This window comes from Pleurodeles waltl, chromosome 5 (genome assembly GCF_031143425.1).
Source record: "Pleurodeles waltl isolate 20211129_DDA chromosome 5, aPleWal1.hap1.20221129, whole genome shotgun sequence".
NCBI classification, from domain to species: domain Eukaryota; kingdom Metazoa; phylum Chordata; class Amphibia; order Caudata; family Salamandridae; genus Pleurodeles; species Pleurodeles waltl.
The window spans coordinates 783,551,914-783,571,247 of record NC_090444.1 but is presented as its reverse complement, the minus strand read 5'-3'; positions in this window follow the sequence as shown (position 1 = coordinate 783,571,247).

Sequence of the window (19,334 nt, the reverse complement as noted above, 5' to 3'; positions counted from 1 at the left end):
TATGGCAGCAACATCGTTTGTGATGTAAGAGGGTTTACTGCCAACATCTCACATATCAGTGAAACGCAATTTTTGGTCATGTGACTCTTGAAGGTCTAGATCCATGCACTACTACATATATTGTTCCGTAATATAGGCAAGGTGCTAAATCCTAGCCCATTCACCACAACAACACCATGCATCACAGGATGTATGCAAGGTTGGCACACATAAGGTAGGGGCTGTCAACAAATGGATATTAAGTTATGTAGGAACAGAACATTGTCACAACTCATGGTGACAGTAGTTTTGCCTGCATGGTACATGTGTGATAAGGGTGAAACATTATTGCTAACTGTGGTCCTTCAGTAAATGTCCAGAGATTGTAACCAATGTCCAGCCAGGGAACCACAACTGTATGCTGAATGCCCGTTGCAGATGCTGATGCAGATTACAGTCCTTTGCTCAGGTATGAGGGTTGATGTCCTCCCGGGGGGACCTGAAAGGCAGGCTTAGAGCTTAACATGCTGTGCTCAAACTATAACTTAGAGAGAGAATAATCTAGCAGCACTATGATAGCCTTATTATTGTGCTTCACTCTCATCGTTACTATTTTAATATTACTGTGTTGTATAGTTCTGGTTATTGCAGCTCATACTTTGCTATCCAAAATGCAGTCGTTTTATTAAACCAATCTCTAAAACTTACACTGCCTTTATTGTCATTTATATATGAGACTGTACTGTGTATGAGAGAACCAGTTGTGACCTGACTGACCAAGACTTTCCTGAGAAGTACAGAAATGTCATGCGCTCGGCTGCCCAATCATCTCAACCATTCGGGAGAGATGAGGCACTGCTAGTTTGCCGGAGCAAAGCCCGGATTTGGAGTGGCAAGTGCCATCCACCATGGGTCAGACTCAGTCCCCCACATCGTGGACGATCTTGCTGCTCAAAATCCAGTAGTCTCATTAAGATAATGAGAGCCTACGCGACAGTAGCAACAGGTTTGCCAATATCAACAATTCTTGACATGTCTGCATGTATACCTAGTACGCTGTGCACAAATACATCATATAGCACAAAGCAATACACACCACTCAAAGTCACTCACATGACAGAGCAAGTGCATGATAGCAACAGTAACACATTGTTACATACATGTTGTGGCCTCGAACATCGCAATCAGCTGTGGGATGTGCTATTATGTTCAGCATTGTTGAAAAATGTCTGAGCTACAACACCAACTCTGAGTGTGAGTAGACCTAACCATATATGTAGCAGTTGGCAAATGAACTGTATAGCATAGATGATTTCACACCTCAATATCATTCAGTCATGGTATGAGTTACCTAGGTTGTGGCATGCTGGAAGAAAGGCAGACCCATGTTCAATGGAGGTTGTGGATGGACAGCTTCGAGACACCCACAGATACTTGCAAATACAACACAGGAGGTGTAATGGAAACAACACAAGTGCTGTGGCGGGAGTAATGTCATGTGTGTGTGGAACTCATGACTTCTCACGAATACCATCAATGGAACCATAACTATCAAGTAGCCAGTAGAAGGAGATGTGTACATCTTCCAATTACACAAGTCACGTGTTGTATCATGTCCATGTATGACCAGACAATGTTACTGTAGAAGATGTGTACAAAGTGCAAGCAGTCTAAAGATTGGGAGCAATGTAGATGACAATACATGCCTTACCAGTAGTGCAGGAATACATGGAGAAGGGACACACATAGACCAACACTGACTGAACAACACATCAATGGCTACATTACAACTTTTCGCATATATAGAGAGAGGGCCGGCAGATCAGTACATAACCCAGTCATGTTGGGCAGTAGCATACTATGGTATTTGCCCACCGCATCCCACCATAACAGGATGCTGTGACAGACAACACCATCTGTGCCCTGGCACGTTTCCACTAATGAAGTCACAACACATATACAAGCCCAACAAGCTGCCCAAGGAAACAACTAAGGACATCAAATAATGTCACATGTCCAACATGCGCAAGCATCCAAGCTCTGTACATAATAGGGGAAAGCTGACTTCAAGTACCACAGAGGAAAATGTCATATCCTGGTCTGTATGACCACAATTGTGCATGTGTCTGTCTGCTGGGAAGTGTGCATAGCTCTGCTGAGTAGCAATCATGAAGAGGGAAGGTCCCTGCTCAATAAATCCACACACCACTGCTCTCGCTACATTAACAAATTACATTGTCAGGGGCCTGGTGCATGTGCATAGGAGGCCGAGTAAACTGGAGCTTAATTATCTTGCTCCTTCACATGCAACCATGGGCTTGGGTTGCCATACAAACCCACACAGTTGAGATGATGAGTAGGCTCCCATCTAAGCCCGACTGGAACTCTGTTACACACTGGTATGCCATTGTATGTGACAGTCATAACAAACATGATGTGGACAAATGTGAGTACCTAGCTAATGGCATGCACACATATGCCACATATTTCAGCAGACATGTACCACTGTAATGGCTCAGGCATGGTAATATGTATCGATTCTGAGCAAAAGGCAACCTAGCACAATAGTAAAGGCATAGGTAACACAAAATCAGTGACTGTAAGAAGTGAACTTCACATATGTTCCAACATACGGAAACATACGCGGCACTGATGTGACAATGCATGCATTTGTCAAATGCCAACATGCCTCCATGCAGGAAGATAGTAATATGAGGTTTCACATCCTATGAACACACCACTGTTGTCATATGTTACAGATATTAGAAAACACATGGCAAAAACAACAGGTGATGGACGGAATGCTGAACATTGTCAAACACTCACCCCCAGTCATAGATCTGGGTTTAATCCATCATTCTTTTGCTCACCATGCCACCCCAGTTATGACCCAGCCATATGCAAATCAGTCTTGACCCTGTTCCTCATGGGAACAGTCCAGACCGAACTGCCAAGCCAGGTCCTCACTGGACCGGAAAGAAGCATCCTGGGACCGGTTTCGGGGTTTCACCCCTCATCAGCCAGGCTAGCTTGAATCCAGTGGCATGGGAAGCACAGGACCCACGGCTGGGCATACCCTTCCCACTTAGGGCAACAAAGCAAAAACAACAAGTGACGGACGGAATGCTGAACATTGTCAAACACTCACCCCCAGCCATAGATCTGGGTTTAATCCATTGTTCTTTTGCTCACCATGCCACCCCAGTTTGGACCCAGCCATATGCAAATCAGTCTTGACCCTGTTCCTCATGGGAACAGTCCAGACCAAACTGCCAAGCCAGGTCCTAACTGGACCGGAAACAAGCATCCTGGGACCAGTTTCGGGGTTTCACCCCTCATCAGCCAGGCTAGCTTAAATCCAGTGGCATGGGAAGCACGGGACCCACGTCTGGGCATACCCTTCCCACTTAGGGCGACAAAGCAAAAACAACAAGTGATGGACGGAATGCTTAACATTGTCAAACACTCACCCCCAGTCATAGATCTGGGTTTAATCCATCGTTCTTTTGCTCACCATGCCACCCCAGTTTGGACCCAGCCATATGCAAATCAGTCTTGACCCTGTTCCTCATGGGAATAGTCCAGACCGAACCACCAAGCCAGGTCCTGGATTCAAGCTAGCCTGGCTGATGAGGGGTGAAACCCCGAAACCGGTCCCAGGATGCTTGTTTCCAGTCCAGGGAAGACCTGGCTAGCAGTTCGGGCTGGACTGTTCCCATGGGGAACAAGGTCAAGACTGATTTGCATATGGCTGGGTCCAAACTGGAATGGCATGGGCAGCAAAAAAACGATGGATTTAGGCCCAGATCACTGTACTGGGGGTGAATGTTTGACAATGTTCAGCATTCCGTCCATCACTTGTTGTTTTTGCATTAGAAAACACATGTCAATACACAGACACAGCATATACAAATCTTCACTAATACATGTATACATAATATCCCCTTTAACCCAGATGCATCGGGGACCAAATGGCACATGTGTAGCAGAGCAACATGAAGTATAATCCAATAAGACATCACAGAGTGGACACACATACACACAAATTGGCAGGGTTTATGTGCTGTCAATACAGTTCAAGTCCACTGAATACTGTGAGTAGAAACTGTCATGCTGTCACATGCTTTATGTGTTGGACATAGGCCACCATATATGTTGTGTGGTAGGTATGTATATATTGGTATCTCAGACATAACAATGTAGTTCACCCAAAAATTAGTATACATACTTCACCCAAAAATTAGTATACATACACATGTGTACACACGTACCACACATGTGCCAACATGTATGTGGACAAAGTGTAGCTACACATGCACATATGCACAAGGTATGAGTAGTTGCTGCCAACATGTATGTGGACAAAGTGTAGCTACACATGCACATATGCACAAGGTATGAGTAGTTGCATTAAGCAGAATCATAAACAGACCTATAGGTTCAACATACCATTGTCAGCATAATGACAGTGCTGGACATTCACGCACATGTTGCCACATCACATACACAACATTGTTCCACAGCCCATGTAACATGTTAAGTTAATCAGGGTACACTCAAGCCCTACAATGCAAAAATCCATGAAATATTGTCATACGTCAAAACTTTATGATGCAAACACATAAACTAAACACTGCAACATTTGTAAAATGACCCCTGGGCCCTGAGTGGCAATTACATGATGTATAATCCATACATGGCCATCATGCATCAAAATGTTTCAGTCATACGCGTCTACCATACAATACCCCTAAGCTAAAAGACGCGTAGCCCCTGAGCATCTATCGCACGTTCACAGGCCTTTTCATGCTAATGGTGAGAAAAACGACTCATGACCATCATGCGCCCAAAAAAAATGACATATGACTGGAAACATGATTCACACACCCAGGAAGTGATGAAACAGGACATTCTCCCTCCAAACAAGGTACAGTGAGTTCACTTTCATTTCACAGTCTTATTGTCTGTGACTGAGTGAGAGTTTGTGGAGCGGGTGTTGTAGTAGGATTGCTGTACAGTATTTTGTAGTGTTTCTTATGCTGTGTCTTGTAGGTAATGTCCTTAGTTGTCTTTAAACTTGTCTTTTGTAGTATAATGGTACTGTTTTTGTCTTTGTATTGTGGGGTGTTTGTCTAGGGTAGAATAGTTGTTGGGGTAGTTGGGTCAGGTGTTAGGTTTATTTTTTTCATTTTGGCGCAACTACATTTGCAGTGTGTCTGGGAAGGGGGAGGATGCCACGGATGTCTGCAGATGTGCGAGGGGGTTTCATCTGGCTTGAACAGCACTACCTCCCTTTGATGCTTCAACTGGGTGGCCGAGTAATCCTTGGCTACCCTACAGAGGCACGAGGCTGCAGTGGGGCAAGGTGCTCCACCACCTCACAAGGATCTTCAGCAGTGGAAGGAAAAACAAGCAACTGAAAAATCAATGGGCAGATCTGGTGACAAGGGAGCAGGATCTGCTGTATTATCTGGGAATTGAGATTGGTGAAGAAGTTGGCAAATCTCACATTTCCATACAAAATCCTCACTTTTGCATGTGCATGACAGTTGCAGATATGGTTGAGTGCTGCAGGTAATGCTTGTGGATGTGGACATGTTGCTACCTATAAGATGAGTCCCAGCACCCCCTTAGGCTTGAAAGTCAGTTGTACAATGATGAAGCCAATGCTGGGCACTTGTACCATTTTCCCTGCACAACCATTACAAAGTGTTGTGATGCTTGCATAGTGCACCTCAGTAACGGGCAGCACCAAATAAAGCCTGCACCATGCATTATGTATGGAAGGGGATCCCAAAACCTGTATAGGTGGCATATGTATAAACCACTGAGTAAGGTGAGAAATCCCTTAGTACAATTATACTGCACTCTGAATGGCTTCTGACAGTAGGTGTGATATTGGGGGATGAAAATGTATGAGATGAGCCCCCAACGTATTCAGCAGAAGTCGTGAGGATCTTTCGTAACTTCTGCTCAGTACATCATTTTCCTACACAGAAATAGATTCATTTGGACCCTACCTGCATCATGCTGTGCCTTAATTCTCATTAGTCACTCACATGGAGAGGGTAAGGGGTGCACTGAGGGCCACAGGGACTGTATTAACGCAATTGGTGCTGCACCCCTGTTGTTCTATTGGCTCCTTTGTGTTGTTGGCCAAGGACATGCAAGGGAGCTTTACCATGCACTGGGTCCAGACTACTAGCACTTCCCTGTTCCAATTCCTTGTGTATCACATGCACCCTATGCTATGTCTATTACCACACACATGTGCAGAGTCAGTTCCACATGCCTGCCACTTCTCATTGACAGTATGGGGCTGCCCTGCATCTGCTCCTCCACTGGCACATCACTCAGTAGCCTGCGCTAACAAATGCATCCTTGCACCACAGAGCAAGTGTTTGTGTGTTGAGGCATTGTTAGAAATGGGGTCTTTGGTTGTCAGACAGGTTACCCCCTGTCCAAGTAAGGACCCTCACGCTAGTCAGGGTAAGTCACACACAATCCAAATTATTCTGTGCCTACCCTCTGGTAGCTTGCACTGAGCAGTCAGGCTTAACTTAGAAGGCAATGTGTAAAGTATTTGTGCAATAAATCATGCAATAACACAGTAGAACACCACAAAAGTACACCACAGTGTTTAGAAAAATATATACAATATGCATCTGATAAAATGCAGGTCAAAACGATTAAGATGCAATAAGTATATGTTGAGATATCACTGTAAAAGTGATATATAGGGGGTCATTTTGACCTTGGCGGCCTTTTTTAAAGACCGCCGAGGGACTGCCGTGCGGAAGACCGCCAGTGTTGGCGGTCTGCCGCTCGGCCTATTATGACCGTTGGCAGCTCTCCGTCCTTTTACGGATGGAGAGCCGCCAACAGCCATACTGGTGGGAGGCGGGGAAGTGGAGGTTGCTCCACCTCCACCGCCACGCCAACAGAACACCGCCCAGCGAATCACGTCCTGTGATTCGCCGTGGCGGTGTTCTGTTGGAGATGTGGTGTCGGCGGAGCTGCCCCCATGGCTGCCGTCCCCTCCCGGAGGATCGTTGGACCATGTAAGTCGATTGTCCGTGAGGGGAGGGGGGTGGGGGGGCGTTGTGTGTTGTGTGGGTGCATCGGGGTGTGCGTGTGTGTATGTAGACGGGGTGTGTGAGTGCGTGTATGCTTGCGGGGGTGTTGTGTGTATGGGAATGAGTGCGTGTATGTCTGTGGGTATGTCTGTATGGATGTGTGCGTGTATGTTTGAATGTGGGTGTGCGTGTCTGACTGTGTGTGTGGATGTAGGCATGTATGTTGGCGTGTGTAAGTGTAAGTGTATAGGTGGTGCCTGCGTGCGTGTCGTGTGGGTATGGGTGATGTGCTGTTGGGGATCGGGGTGGGGATGGGGGCCCTGCCACCTTTGGGGGGTGGCAGGGGGGTAGGGGGATGGGGGAGACCCCTATCAGTGCCAGGGAAGGAATTCCCTGGCACTGATAGTGCTTACCGCCATGGATTTCATGGCCGTTCAAACCGCTGGAAATCCACGGCGGTAAGCCGGGTCAAAATACCGCCGGCGGTATAGTAACGGCCGCCGGGCTGGAGACCCAGGTCTCCAGCCCAGCGGGCGGAACGGAGAACCGGCAGATGACCATGGCGGTAACCGCCATGGTCATAATTCCACCAAGTAAGACCGCCAGCCTGTTGGCGGTCTTACCGCCGGTTCTCCGCCTTCCGCCAGGGTCATAATGACCCCCAAAGTGTCTTTAGTCTTTTAAAAACAATAAATGTCTCTTTCAAACATAAGGTACTTGGTTTGCGTTCAAAATCTCAACAAAGAACCGCATAGGAGGAGATGCGTGAAAAACAAGGAGGTGTGCGTCCATTTCTCGGGCCGCACACGGCAATGTGTTGTTTAGTTTTCATGCAGGGATGGCTGTGCATCCATTTCCAGTGCTCTGTCGTGGTTCTTCTTTGGGTTGCGGGGTTTTTGGTTGCCCTGGGGACGATGCATGGATTTCCGGTCCTGACAGGATGAATCACAGGGGCTGAGTTGATCCGGTGGGTGTTGCGTGGAAATTTCTATTGCATTGCAGGTGCTGTGTCGATTCCTCTCTGGAAGTCGGGCTGTGTCATTCTGGCTTGGCTGTGCATCGATCCAGTGGGCTGTGCGCCAAATTTCCAGTCGCTACGCTGGCGCTGCATCGATCTTCTCGTTGCAAAGTCAGGCTGAGTTGTTCTGGTTTGGCGTGCAGTGAATTTTTCATCACGATGCAGGTTGTGCGTCATTTCTGGCAAGCTGTGCGTCGTTTTCCACACAAGGAGACCTTCTTGTAGAGACTGAAGTCTTTTTGAAACTGAGACTTCGGGGAACAGGAGGCAAGCTCTATCCAAGCCCTTGGAGAGCACTTCTCACCACAGCCAGAGAGCGGAAAGGCAGCAGGGCAACAGCAAGGCAGCAGTCCTTCACAGAAAGCAGACAGGTGAGTCCTTTGGGCAGCCAGGCAGTTCTTCTTGGCAGGATGCAGGTTCTGGTTCAGGTTCTCTTCTCCAGGAAGTGTCTTGTTCAGAAGTGTCTTGATGAAGTAGAGTGTCTACCTCAGAAGTGTCTAAGTTGGTAGGGTCAGAGACCCTGCCTAAATACCCAAATGTGCCTATGAAGTGGGGGAGACTTCAAAGAGTGGCTTAGAAATTCACAAGGTCCCATTTCAGTTCCATCCTGTCTGCCAGGGTACCAGTAGGGGGGCAGGGGGTGTGTCAGTCCTTTGTGTGAGGGCAGACTACTGACCTTTGACATGTAGGTGTCAGGCCCTCCACCCTAGGAAAACCTATTCAAAATGCAGATATATGCAAATAAGGCTGAGTATCCTGTGTCTGAGTGAATGCACTAGGGAGCTGTCAATTGAACCCAGCCAGACGTGGATTGTAAGGCACAGAAGGATTTAAGTGCACAGAAATGCTCACTTTCTAAAAGTAGCATTTCTAAAATAGTAATATTAAATCCAAATTCACCAGTTAGGAGGATTTTGTATCACCATCCTAGCCATACGAAACATGACCTCCCTACTCCTTTCAGATCCACAGCTACCACTCAAACAGTATATGAGGGTAGCTCCAATGTTAGCCTATGAAGGGAGCAGGCCTCACAGCAGTATAAAAACAAATTTAGGAGTTTTACACTATCAAGACATGTAAACTACACAGGTACATGTCCTGCCTTTTGCCTACTCAGCACCCTGCCCTATGAGCTACCTAGGGCCTACCTTAGTGGTGACTTATATATAGAAAAAGGGGAGTTTAAGGCTTGGTAAGTACTTTTAAATGCCAAGTCGAAGTGGCAGTGAAACTGCTCACTCAGGCACTGCAGAGGCTGGCCTGAGACATGGTTAGGGGGCTATTTATGTTGGTGGCACAACCAGTGCTGCAGCCCACTAGTAGCATTTAATTTACAGGCCCTGGATACATGAAGCACACTTGACTAGGGACTTACAAGTAAATTAAATAAGCCAATTGGGTATGAGCCAATGTCATCATGTTTTAAGGAGAGAGCATATGCACTTTAGCACTGATTAGCAGTGGTAAAGTGTGCAGAGTCCTAAAGACAGCAAAAATTAGGTGAGAAAAAGAGAAGGAGGAAGGCAAAAGCTTTGGGGGTGACCCTGCAGAAAGGCCATTTCCAACATATTACCCTTCCAGCCTAAAGCCAGGGTAGAATAATCAGCACTCTGATGGACTTCCCTGCTTAAGGCGATAGAAAATGGACAATGGCCCGCTACTGCAGGGGCACTTGCCAGTTCTATGCCATTCTGACTCAGTGAGGCTCCTCTGTTTATACTCTCTGGGGCCACTGAACAGACCCATGGGGATCCCTTCTCCTCACCTGAGGACCCCAGTTGTGAAGCTCCTAACTTTAATTTGCTCACAGATTCATCTCAGTATGCAGACAGTACCGACATTGCCAACAAAGTGATGTGGCCCGTTCCATTCCTTGGGTCTGGCTTCTGTCCCCAACCCAGGGAAAACTCTGTCCACAAAGACAGTAACCACAGGATACTACTGACAGCTGTCAGTGTCACGAGCCTGGCCTCAGACCATCCACTGCTAAGTGGATACCCTGAGTGGGGCCTTCGGATGAGCTCCTCCTCCAGCTAGGGTGCTGGCAGGGAGCTACCAAGGGGCTCCTGAGGCATCTCAGAATGGGGGGCAGTATCCTCTGGGGTCTTGCACCCCTTCTCCATTCTACCTCCCACCAGTTCAGGCTTGGTACCCTGACAATGGTCACTGAGCCCAGGGTCTGTACACTGAGGCTGAAAAGGGGACAAGAGTGAGTCCTTCCTCACCTTGCCCCTCCCTCTGGACTTCCATGCCCTCCTCTGAGGATTGGTACTGCCAAACAACTGAACTGTCAGGGGGCCCTTAGGGTGCACCCCTCTCAACTCCCCTGACACTGGTGAGCTTCCATCAGGGGACAGTCTCTCTGTACAGACTAGGTTACCCTGCTTCGGTACCTTGAGGGAACAGTCCAGGCACTGGGGCTGGGAAATAGGGCTTCCTGGGCCTCTGCCCACCCCCTCTTCTCCTCTTACCTTTAGAATGGACATGAGACCCTTTGCCCCTTCCCATTGTGGGATCTATCTGGGTCACTGTGTACCTCCCTCCCCGCTCTGTTGAGGGGAACCTAAACCACTCTCCTTAGGATCACTCCCAAATGCCTTTTCAGATACTCTTGTATTCACCCAGAGATCTGCCTCCTTTGCAAGTTCCCTGGGGTCAGAGAACTTACAATCAACCAAGTGCTGGCGTAGCTCTGGAAAACAGTGACTAAACATGTACTCTCTGGCCAAAAAAATCATACAGCCCCTCAAACGTGTTTACGATACTATCCTTCACCCAGCCATCCAGTGCCTTACAAAAGTGTCCTACAAAATCCCCCCATGACTGGCGAGGCAGTTTCCTACTGCCCCTGAATCTCAACCTCCACTCCACTGGGGTGAAGCCATATCTCTTGACAAGGGTCTCCTTCGTGGTTGGATAACTCAATCTGTCTCTCCAATCTAGGGCCAGAAGGGCATCCCTCACATTACCAGGTACATGCCCCCATAGGACAGCCCCCAATCTTCCTCAGGGATCCTGTGTGCTACTAGGGTGACCTCATACACCTTAAACCACTTGTCTTTTGTCCTCACCCTCTCTGAAGTCAGGTACCAAATCTCTGGGAAGTTTGTCCTCTTTCTCAGCACTGGACATTGTAGTTTTGCTGCCACCACTGGACTATACTTGCTGTGCTTTTAAGTCCTGTTCCTTCAGACTCAGTTCATGAGCCATCTTTCTTTCTGCCTCAGCACTCTCAGCCTCAGCTTTTCTCTCCTCGGCAGCTAGTTGAGCTAGCTGCAGCCTCAGGTCCCTTTCAGTCTGTCTGTCCTTTAGCTCCATAGGGGACAGGGCACAGGAGGAGACACTGCATCCTGCATCTGATCCAGTAGGGCACTCACTATCTGTGTGTTCTCTCTTCTCCTCTGGAGCCACTGCTAAGTCATTTTTCTCCTCCTCAACATCCTTCTCAGGGCAATCACCACTTTGGTCCTTGGATGCCTGTTCCTCTTTCCAGATTGCTTCCTCAAAGTCTACAAAAGCATCCAGCAGTTCCTACTTAGAGGATCTCTTTGACACAGTCAGGCCCCTCTCTCTGTAGAGTTCCCTCAGCTCAGACTTGGTGAGCGATTCAATGGGGACTATATGTGACTCGTCATAGTCTGCTGTGAAGCTGGAATCCATTTCCAAGCTGTACTAAGGTATCGCAGGCACAACACAAAGTTCCAAGTTTATGAAGGAGAGGTAGGATTCAAATTTGAAAAAATTACCAAATAGAGAGAAAAAAGGAGCAGAAAAGAGAAACTCGCAATGACCTTTAACTGTGGATAGGTAGTGAACACTTAGCTAATGCATGTTACTGCACAGATCCAAGTCCTATTCTCACTGCTGATCACCAATGTTAGAAATGGGGTCTTTCGTTGGCAGTCAGGTTACCCTCTGTCTAAGCAAGTCACACACAATCCAGCTTGGCACTGAGCAGTCAGGCTTAACTTAGAAGGCAATGTGTAAAGTGTTTGTGCAATAAATCATGCAATAACACAATATAGCACCACAAAATACACCACCTAGTTTTTAGAAAAATATATTATATTTATCTGATAAAATGCAGGTCAAAACGATTAAGATGCAATAACTATATGCTGAGCCATCTCTGTAAAAGTGATATAAAGTGTCTTTAGTCTTTTAAAAGAAATAAATGTCACTTTCAAGCACAAAGTACCTGGTTTGCATTCAAAATCTCCGCAAAGAACCGCAGAGGAGGAGATGCGTGGAAAAACAAGGAGGTGTGCGTCGATTTCTCGGGCCGGACACAGGGATCCGTCATTTAGTTTTCACGCAGGGACGGCTATGCATCAATTTCCAGTGCTCGGTCGTGGTTCCTCTTCGGGTTGTGGGGTTTTCGGACACCCCGGGGTCGATGCGTGGATTTCGGGTGGTGACAGGACGAAGTCACAGGGGCTGCATCGATCCGGTGGGGGTTGCGTGGAAATTTCTACCACACAGCAGGTGCTGTGTCAATTCTTCTCTGGAAGTCGGGCTGCGTCGTTCTGGCTCAGCTGTGCATTGATCCTGTGGGCCGTGCGTCGAATTTCCAGTTGCTGCGCTGGTGCAGCATCAATCTTCTTGTTGCGAAGCCAGGCTGCGTCGTTCCGGTTTGGCATGCAGTGAATTTTTTCACCGCGATGCAGGCTGTGCATCGTTTCTGGCCGGCTGTGTGTCGATTTTCACCACACAAGGAGTCCTTATTGTAGGGATGAAGTATTTTTGGTCCTGAGACTTCAGGGAACAGGAGGCAAGCTCTATCCAAGCCCTTGGAGAGCACTTCTCACCACATCCAGAGAGCAGCACGCAGCAGCACAACAGCAAGGCAGCAGTCCTTCACAGAAAGCAGACAGGTGAGTCCTTTGGGCAGCCAGGCAGTTCTTCTTGGCAGGATGCAGGTTCTGGTCCAGGTTCTCTTCTCCAGGAAGTGTCTTGTTCAGAAGTGTCTTGATGATGTAGAGTCATGTATTAATGATGCAGTGAGAAGCACCACAAAAGTGTCAGGGACAGTGATGGTTTGTCGGTGTGTGGGTCTACATTATCTGAGACTATGGCCCTCATTATGACGGTGCCCGTTTCACTGTCGCAGGACTGATGGTGCAGACCGCCATATCACGACTGCAGTGGTTTGCCCACTGCCAAACTGCCTCGTCCCTGCCCATTCTGCCACTTTATCGCAGTCCACCCAGCTGGATGTTTCCACCTGCAGCCCGGCAGAAGTCAGATAACCACTGAGGTTATTCCGACAAGGGACACCACGAGCATTTTTCTTTTGGTCTCACTGCCACAAAATGCTGGCAGAAAGGTATCCTGACAACAGGAACTTGCATTCCTGTTGCTGGGATACCACCCAAACACTTCCGCACACATGCACGTAGGCACCCACATACACACAATCACACACAGACACCCCCCACTCACGGACGCACTCACAACATTCACCCCATAGACACGGACACATACCCATACACATCATACATTCATACACTCGCCATCCCCCACCCCCTCCCTTCAACTACATACATACATACATACACAACACCCAACCCCTCACTCATCTTCACACAACCACACCCCCAACCCTGTCCACATGCATACACACATGCATCACCACATTTACACACAGACACACACGCACGCAAGGACAATCACTTCCCCGACCTCCCCCCCACATTGATGACATGCATACACACACTCAAACACACCCATTCACACATCTCTGCCCCCCTCCCCTTGCAGACGACACTTACCTTGTCCGACAAGGTGCTCCTCCGTGAGGGGACGGGACCTGCGCTCTCACCACCGGCACCACCACACCAGAAAAAAAGACCGCCACACAGAATTACTGACTATAATTCTGTGGGTGGTCTTTTTCTTGCATGGCGGTGTATGCAGTGGAACCGCCTAAGTGCCGCCAACCGCCATAGTGAATGCTGCCGAATATCTGACCACTGGCGGTGCATATATCTGGTGGCAGTCACAACTGTCAAAAGACCACCAGCACTGTGGGTCTTTCGGTGGCCGCGGCTGCAGCGGTCTTGCGAAAAGACCGCCAAAGTCATAACGAGGGCATATATGTGATTGACTGATCACAGATGTTTGGTAATTGCTCTGCTCTACCACTAGGATGATGTGCTCACTCAGCCTAACAAGTTAGCAGAATACTATGCTGTTCATTCACTGAAATGTACAAATTACACTAACCAATGTTTTCCACCCATGTCTTGCAGGTGTCCTGCACTCTACGCCGTAGGAGAGGTTACGCAATTCGAAGACCCGGATGCATCCAGTAAGTGTCATCTTGTGCATCATGGGTGCTAATCCAGGGTTTGGTGTGAGTCAGTTTGAAGTGTGGAAAGCTATGAGAGATGTTTTTGCCTATTCATTGATCTGATATCATTGAAGAATGGGTGGTGGCATCATGTATGTTGGAATGTTGTGCAATGAGAATGTCATGCATGTTGTTCAAGGGGCAACGTGTGTTGTCATGGAACTGTGTGAAATCGAAATTGCTCTGGCTGGCCATTTAGTAAATGGTGTCCACCATGATAGGTCTCAGGACAGCTGTCTATGTACATAGCATGCCTATTTACAACCACTTTGTCACAGCACCATTGTCAGCACAGTGTGCCCCACTTAACTTACACTTACTGAGAAGATGGTACAGATGTGGGTGACATCTGCAGAGGTCTCTAGGGGGCGTATGTAGGAGACACATACACCACAGGTGCCTCAGTAACCTCTAAATATAATGAGTCTGTAGTTCTGTAATCAGTAGTGTACACACTTAGTAAACAACTAACCTCCAAATAGTTAAGTGAAAACTCTATGGGCTGTATTTATACTTTTTGGCGCACAACTGTGCCAACGCAGTTGTGCGTCAAAAAATTTAACGCCGGCTAACGCCATTCCAAAGCGCCATGCGGGCGCCTTATTTATGGAATGACGTTAGCCGGCGGAGCTGCCTGGTGTGCGTAAAAAAAAATGACTTACACCAGGCAGCGCCGGCGTAGGGGAAAATGGAGCTTGGGCGCCAAAAAATGGGGCAAGTCAGGCTGAGGCAAAATTTTCGCCTCAACCCGATTAGCGCCATTTTTTTTTACTCCCAACCCCCATTGAAATGACTCCTGTCTTAGCAAAGACAGGAGTCATGCCCCCTTGCCCAGTGGCCATGTCCAGGGGACTTATGTCCCCTGGGCATGGTCATTGGGCATAGTGGCATGTAGGGGGGCACAAATCAGGCCCCCCTATGCCACCCAAAAAAAAAAAAGATATACTTACCTGAACTTACCTTAAGTTCCCTGGGATGGGTCCCTCCATCCTTGGGCGTCCTCCTGGGGTGGGCAAGGGTGGCAGGGGGTGTCCCTGGGGGCATGGGAGGGCACCTCTGGGCTCCTTCTGAGCCCACAGGTCCCTTAACGCCTGCCCTGACCAGCCGTTAAAAAATGACGCTAAAGCGGCTGGACGTCATTTTTTTTGACCCGCCCACTCCCGGGCGTCATTTTTGCCCGGGAGTATAAATACAGCGCACATGCCTCGGAGTCATTTTTTAGACGGGAACGCCTACCTTGCATATCATTAACGCAAGGAAGGTGTCCACGCTAAAAAATGACACAAACTCCAAGATCTTTGGCGCTAGACAGGTCTAACGCCAAAGTATAAATATGGAGTTAGTTTTGCGTCGGATTTGCGTTAAAAAAAACGACGCAAATCCGGCGCAAACAGAGTATAAATATGCCCCTATGATTCTTCCCACATCAGATCTCAAGCAGTTTTCACAATATGGCCCTGCCACCATGATATTTGTGAGTGATGTAGGTCACATCACATATGCATATGATGTGAATGCTGTGTGCGTACCTGGTTCTTTGATGATGTCTGACATTCATGTACAAATGATGTACAATGTTTCTGGATACTGTTGCAGCACCCAATGCAGTGCCAAACTCACCGTGGGCCTAAGGGCACGCATACAGCCACCGCGTGTGTGCCGTTTAACACATGTAGCACTACATAGCACAGGGTAGGGGCTTCAGTTTTGGAATATGTTGACAAATCTGATGTGCAGCTCAGGCTGTTATCCAAACTTGGTGGGAAGTTTCATTCAGTTGAACATGTGGGCACATCATGGGTAATGGCATGCCCCCTTCTTACGTATGACCAGGCCTCGCCTTACAACAGGACACATTAATGTTGATTAACCAAACCTTAAAATAGCAGGTGGAAAATTACCTGACCCCCTATCATATGGCCCACACCTTGCCTCCATGATGACTGGGCAAGCCTTGATGTTTCACCAGGTGTGTCAAGGTGAATGATTGCATGCACAGCCCCCCTTATGCACAGGGACAAAGGAAATCCAGATTTGTTGAGGCATGTGATCCTCACAAGTTAGAAGACACAAATGTTGATCATTGATGATTTTTTCACTCAGCTCTGGGCCCTGTTGTTTCAAGTTGATTTCCGTCATCCCAGTGACATATACATGATACTGATGTTGACTGGTAGGAAATAGTCATAGATGAGGAGTATGCCATTTTTGAGAAATGTGTATTTGACTGTGTTATCTGAAGTTGCAGTATACATTTTATGTCTGTTCAACCTCCACCCAATGCTGATACTAATGCTTGCTTCTCCTCATGTTTCAGCTGCCAACATAACTGAAGTATAGAGGTGAGACTTACATATGAGGGCCGAATGAAACCACTACTTAATGGAGTTTTATGATGCCTACCGCCGAATGGGCAGAAGGTTCCGAGGGGAAAAAGCATCAGGGGAATGAAGTGCCTTTCCCCATGAGGGACCTCCAAGACAGCCACGAAAGGACACTGGAGACAAGCCATCAGAGGTGCAGGGGGCCACAGCTGGACCACAGCCCTCAACATCAGCTCCACCAGTCGTCACGCATCCACCACTACAGTCACCTGCAGCAGTAGTCCCTAGTCAATTTGAGCAGGACATGAGGAGGGACATTGGGCAGATTTTGGCCAGACTGACTAAATTGGAGGAGGATGCAGCAGAAGACCACAAGTTTCAAATTTAATGAAAAGCAGGAAGTGGACTATTAAAGTATCATGCAACATCCCAGTTCATTCCCCTCCATTTTACTGTTTTGTATAGTTTTAGATGGGGTTTTACATGTGTAGTGTTGGTTTAGTGTAATATAGGCATATATTAGGTTAAGAACAGTGGAGGGTGTTTTCCTCTACATTTTTACATTGTTGGAGGATTGGGTGGGGAGTTATGTTGGGGTATTTATGTCTTAAAAATAAACCCCCCAAAAATATATTAAAAAATACCAAAAAATATACATGTCTTTAGGCTATAGATTAGGTCATTACATGTGTAGTCATAGTTTATGTTGTCCTACTTGTATCTCATCTCTTAAATGTGGGAGTGGGGCCAATGTTTATAGTGTGGTGTTACATGTGTAAGATACACTTAAAATAGGTTAGATAGGTGTAGTTTTAATTTAAGGATAGTTAGTGTAGGTTAGTTTAGATTAGGGTAGGATTTAGGTTTTCATTTGCTTGACAGTTTTGAAATAAATGCTGTTCATTTTAGCCTAGTTAGTTTTGTAATTGATTGTGTCTGGGGCTTGCCATGAGTGCACTGGCCAAGTTGGGGGAATGCCTATGGTATGCTTACTGTCTTGATTTCCCAGGTTTCCCATATGCATACCCATGACCAAGGAGCTGTTAGAATGGCTGCTATATACTGTCTACTAATGCATACATTTGCCATCCTGTGTTCCAGCCATTCACAATGTGCATGTAATCTTTATCATGGGCAGGTAAATATGGTAGTTCACCTATCATTGGTGGGGTCCTGCTAATTCAATGCTAGTAAGGGTGGTACATCTGACAACTCCCAATTTTGGAACCCTATTCTGCAACACTGACAGGTGGCCATCACTGATTAGGTTAGCTTTTCCTGTTCCACACAAATCAGTTGTACTGGTATTCCCATCTGGGTAAATTATAATTGATTGAGTAAAGAGCCATACATGACATATGTCTACTTCAAAGGATAAGGGTTCCAAAACACTTAGTATACACAGATAGTTGGTTGTAGCCCACAACACCATCATTCAGCTTCCTCTTGTTTGGATCCTAGTGTGTGGCTTAGTGTCTGACAGTCATGCACTCATGAACTGATATTCTGTACACATTGACATGTATTGACACAATGCACACTTTTAGCTGAGTAGAAGGATCACAGTAAACGTAGAAATGCTACATGTGTAAAAGGTGCAGGTGCAATTGTTATTTTGATTTCTATACAATATCCATTTCACAGATCCCATGAGTAAACATTTGCCATATGTAGCACAATCGGAGTTCAGGATTGAAGGACATGCCATGAGACATGGTTAGGAGTAGTGTGCATTAGTGAGGAATGTATAACATTCCTATTTGTTATGTTAGAGACAATGACAGCACATAGCAGACATTTGTACAGTGGTTAGGTGAAGGAGGCACCTTTTATACTGTCACTGACATTATCTTACACCCAGAACTAAGGAGAAACTGTCCATGTGGCACAGACTGGTGCTACTGGATGCTTTTGCTTGTGAATGTTGTTCCTTCCACATCTTCATCCTCTGATGTGTGTAGTGCCTCCTGTGCCATGGCTGATGCTGTTGTAGAGGTAGAGGGGGCCACACACACTTCAGGGGATGGATGTGGAGCCAAAGGACTCGGCAGCTGCTATTTGTGGCAACACATAATGCATCACTGCTGCATGTAGGAACTGCTGATTCTTCAAGACCGCAACAACATGAGGTGGTAGGCAGCCAGGTTTTCCCTGAGGAATGCAACTTCTCGCTGTAGGGTATTTTGCATGCTGCTGTCATTTTGGTAGGGCATTTGTCGTATCCTCTCCTTTATGACAGCAGCAATGTCCGCCAGGGACTTCTAGACTCCACGTAGCGGGGAGTGGGTGCCTCTGATGCAGCTGAGTTGTCCTTATTTGGACTGAGGGAGTGGGTGCCTCTGATGCAGCTGAGTTGGCCTTATTTGGACTGAGGCACGTCTGCACTCCCTTTAGCCTGCTTGCCATAGTCTCCATCCCCACCTGAACCTGCTTTGCCAGCTCCCACTGGACTCCTACCACTGTCCTCTGAAAGCTGATCTCTGGGTCTTCGGAGACCAGGGCTGTGTGAGTACTGTCTGGTGGCATGTGTTGGTGGCTGGGTGGTTAATGTGGAGACCCCACAATGCTGTGTCCTCCCTGCA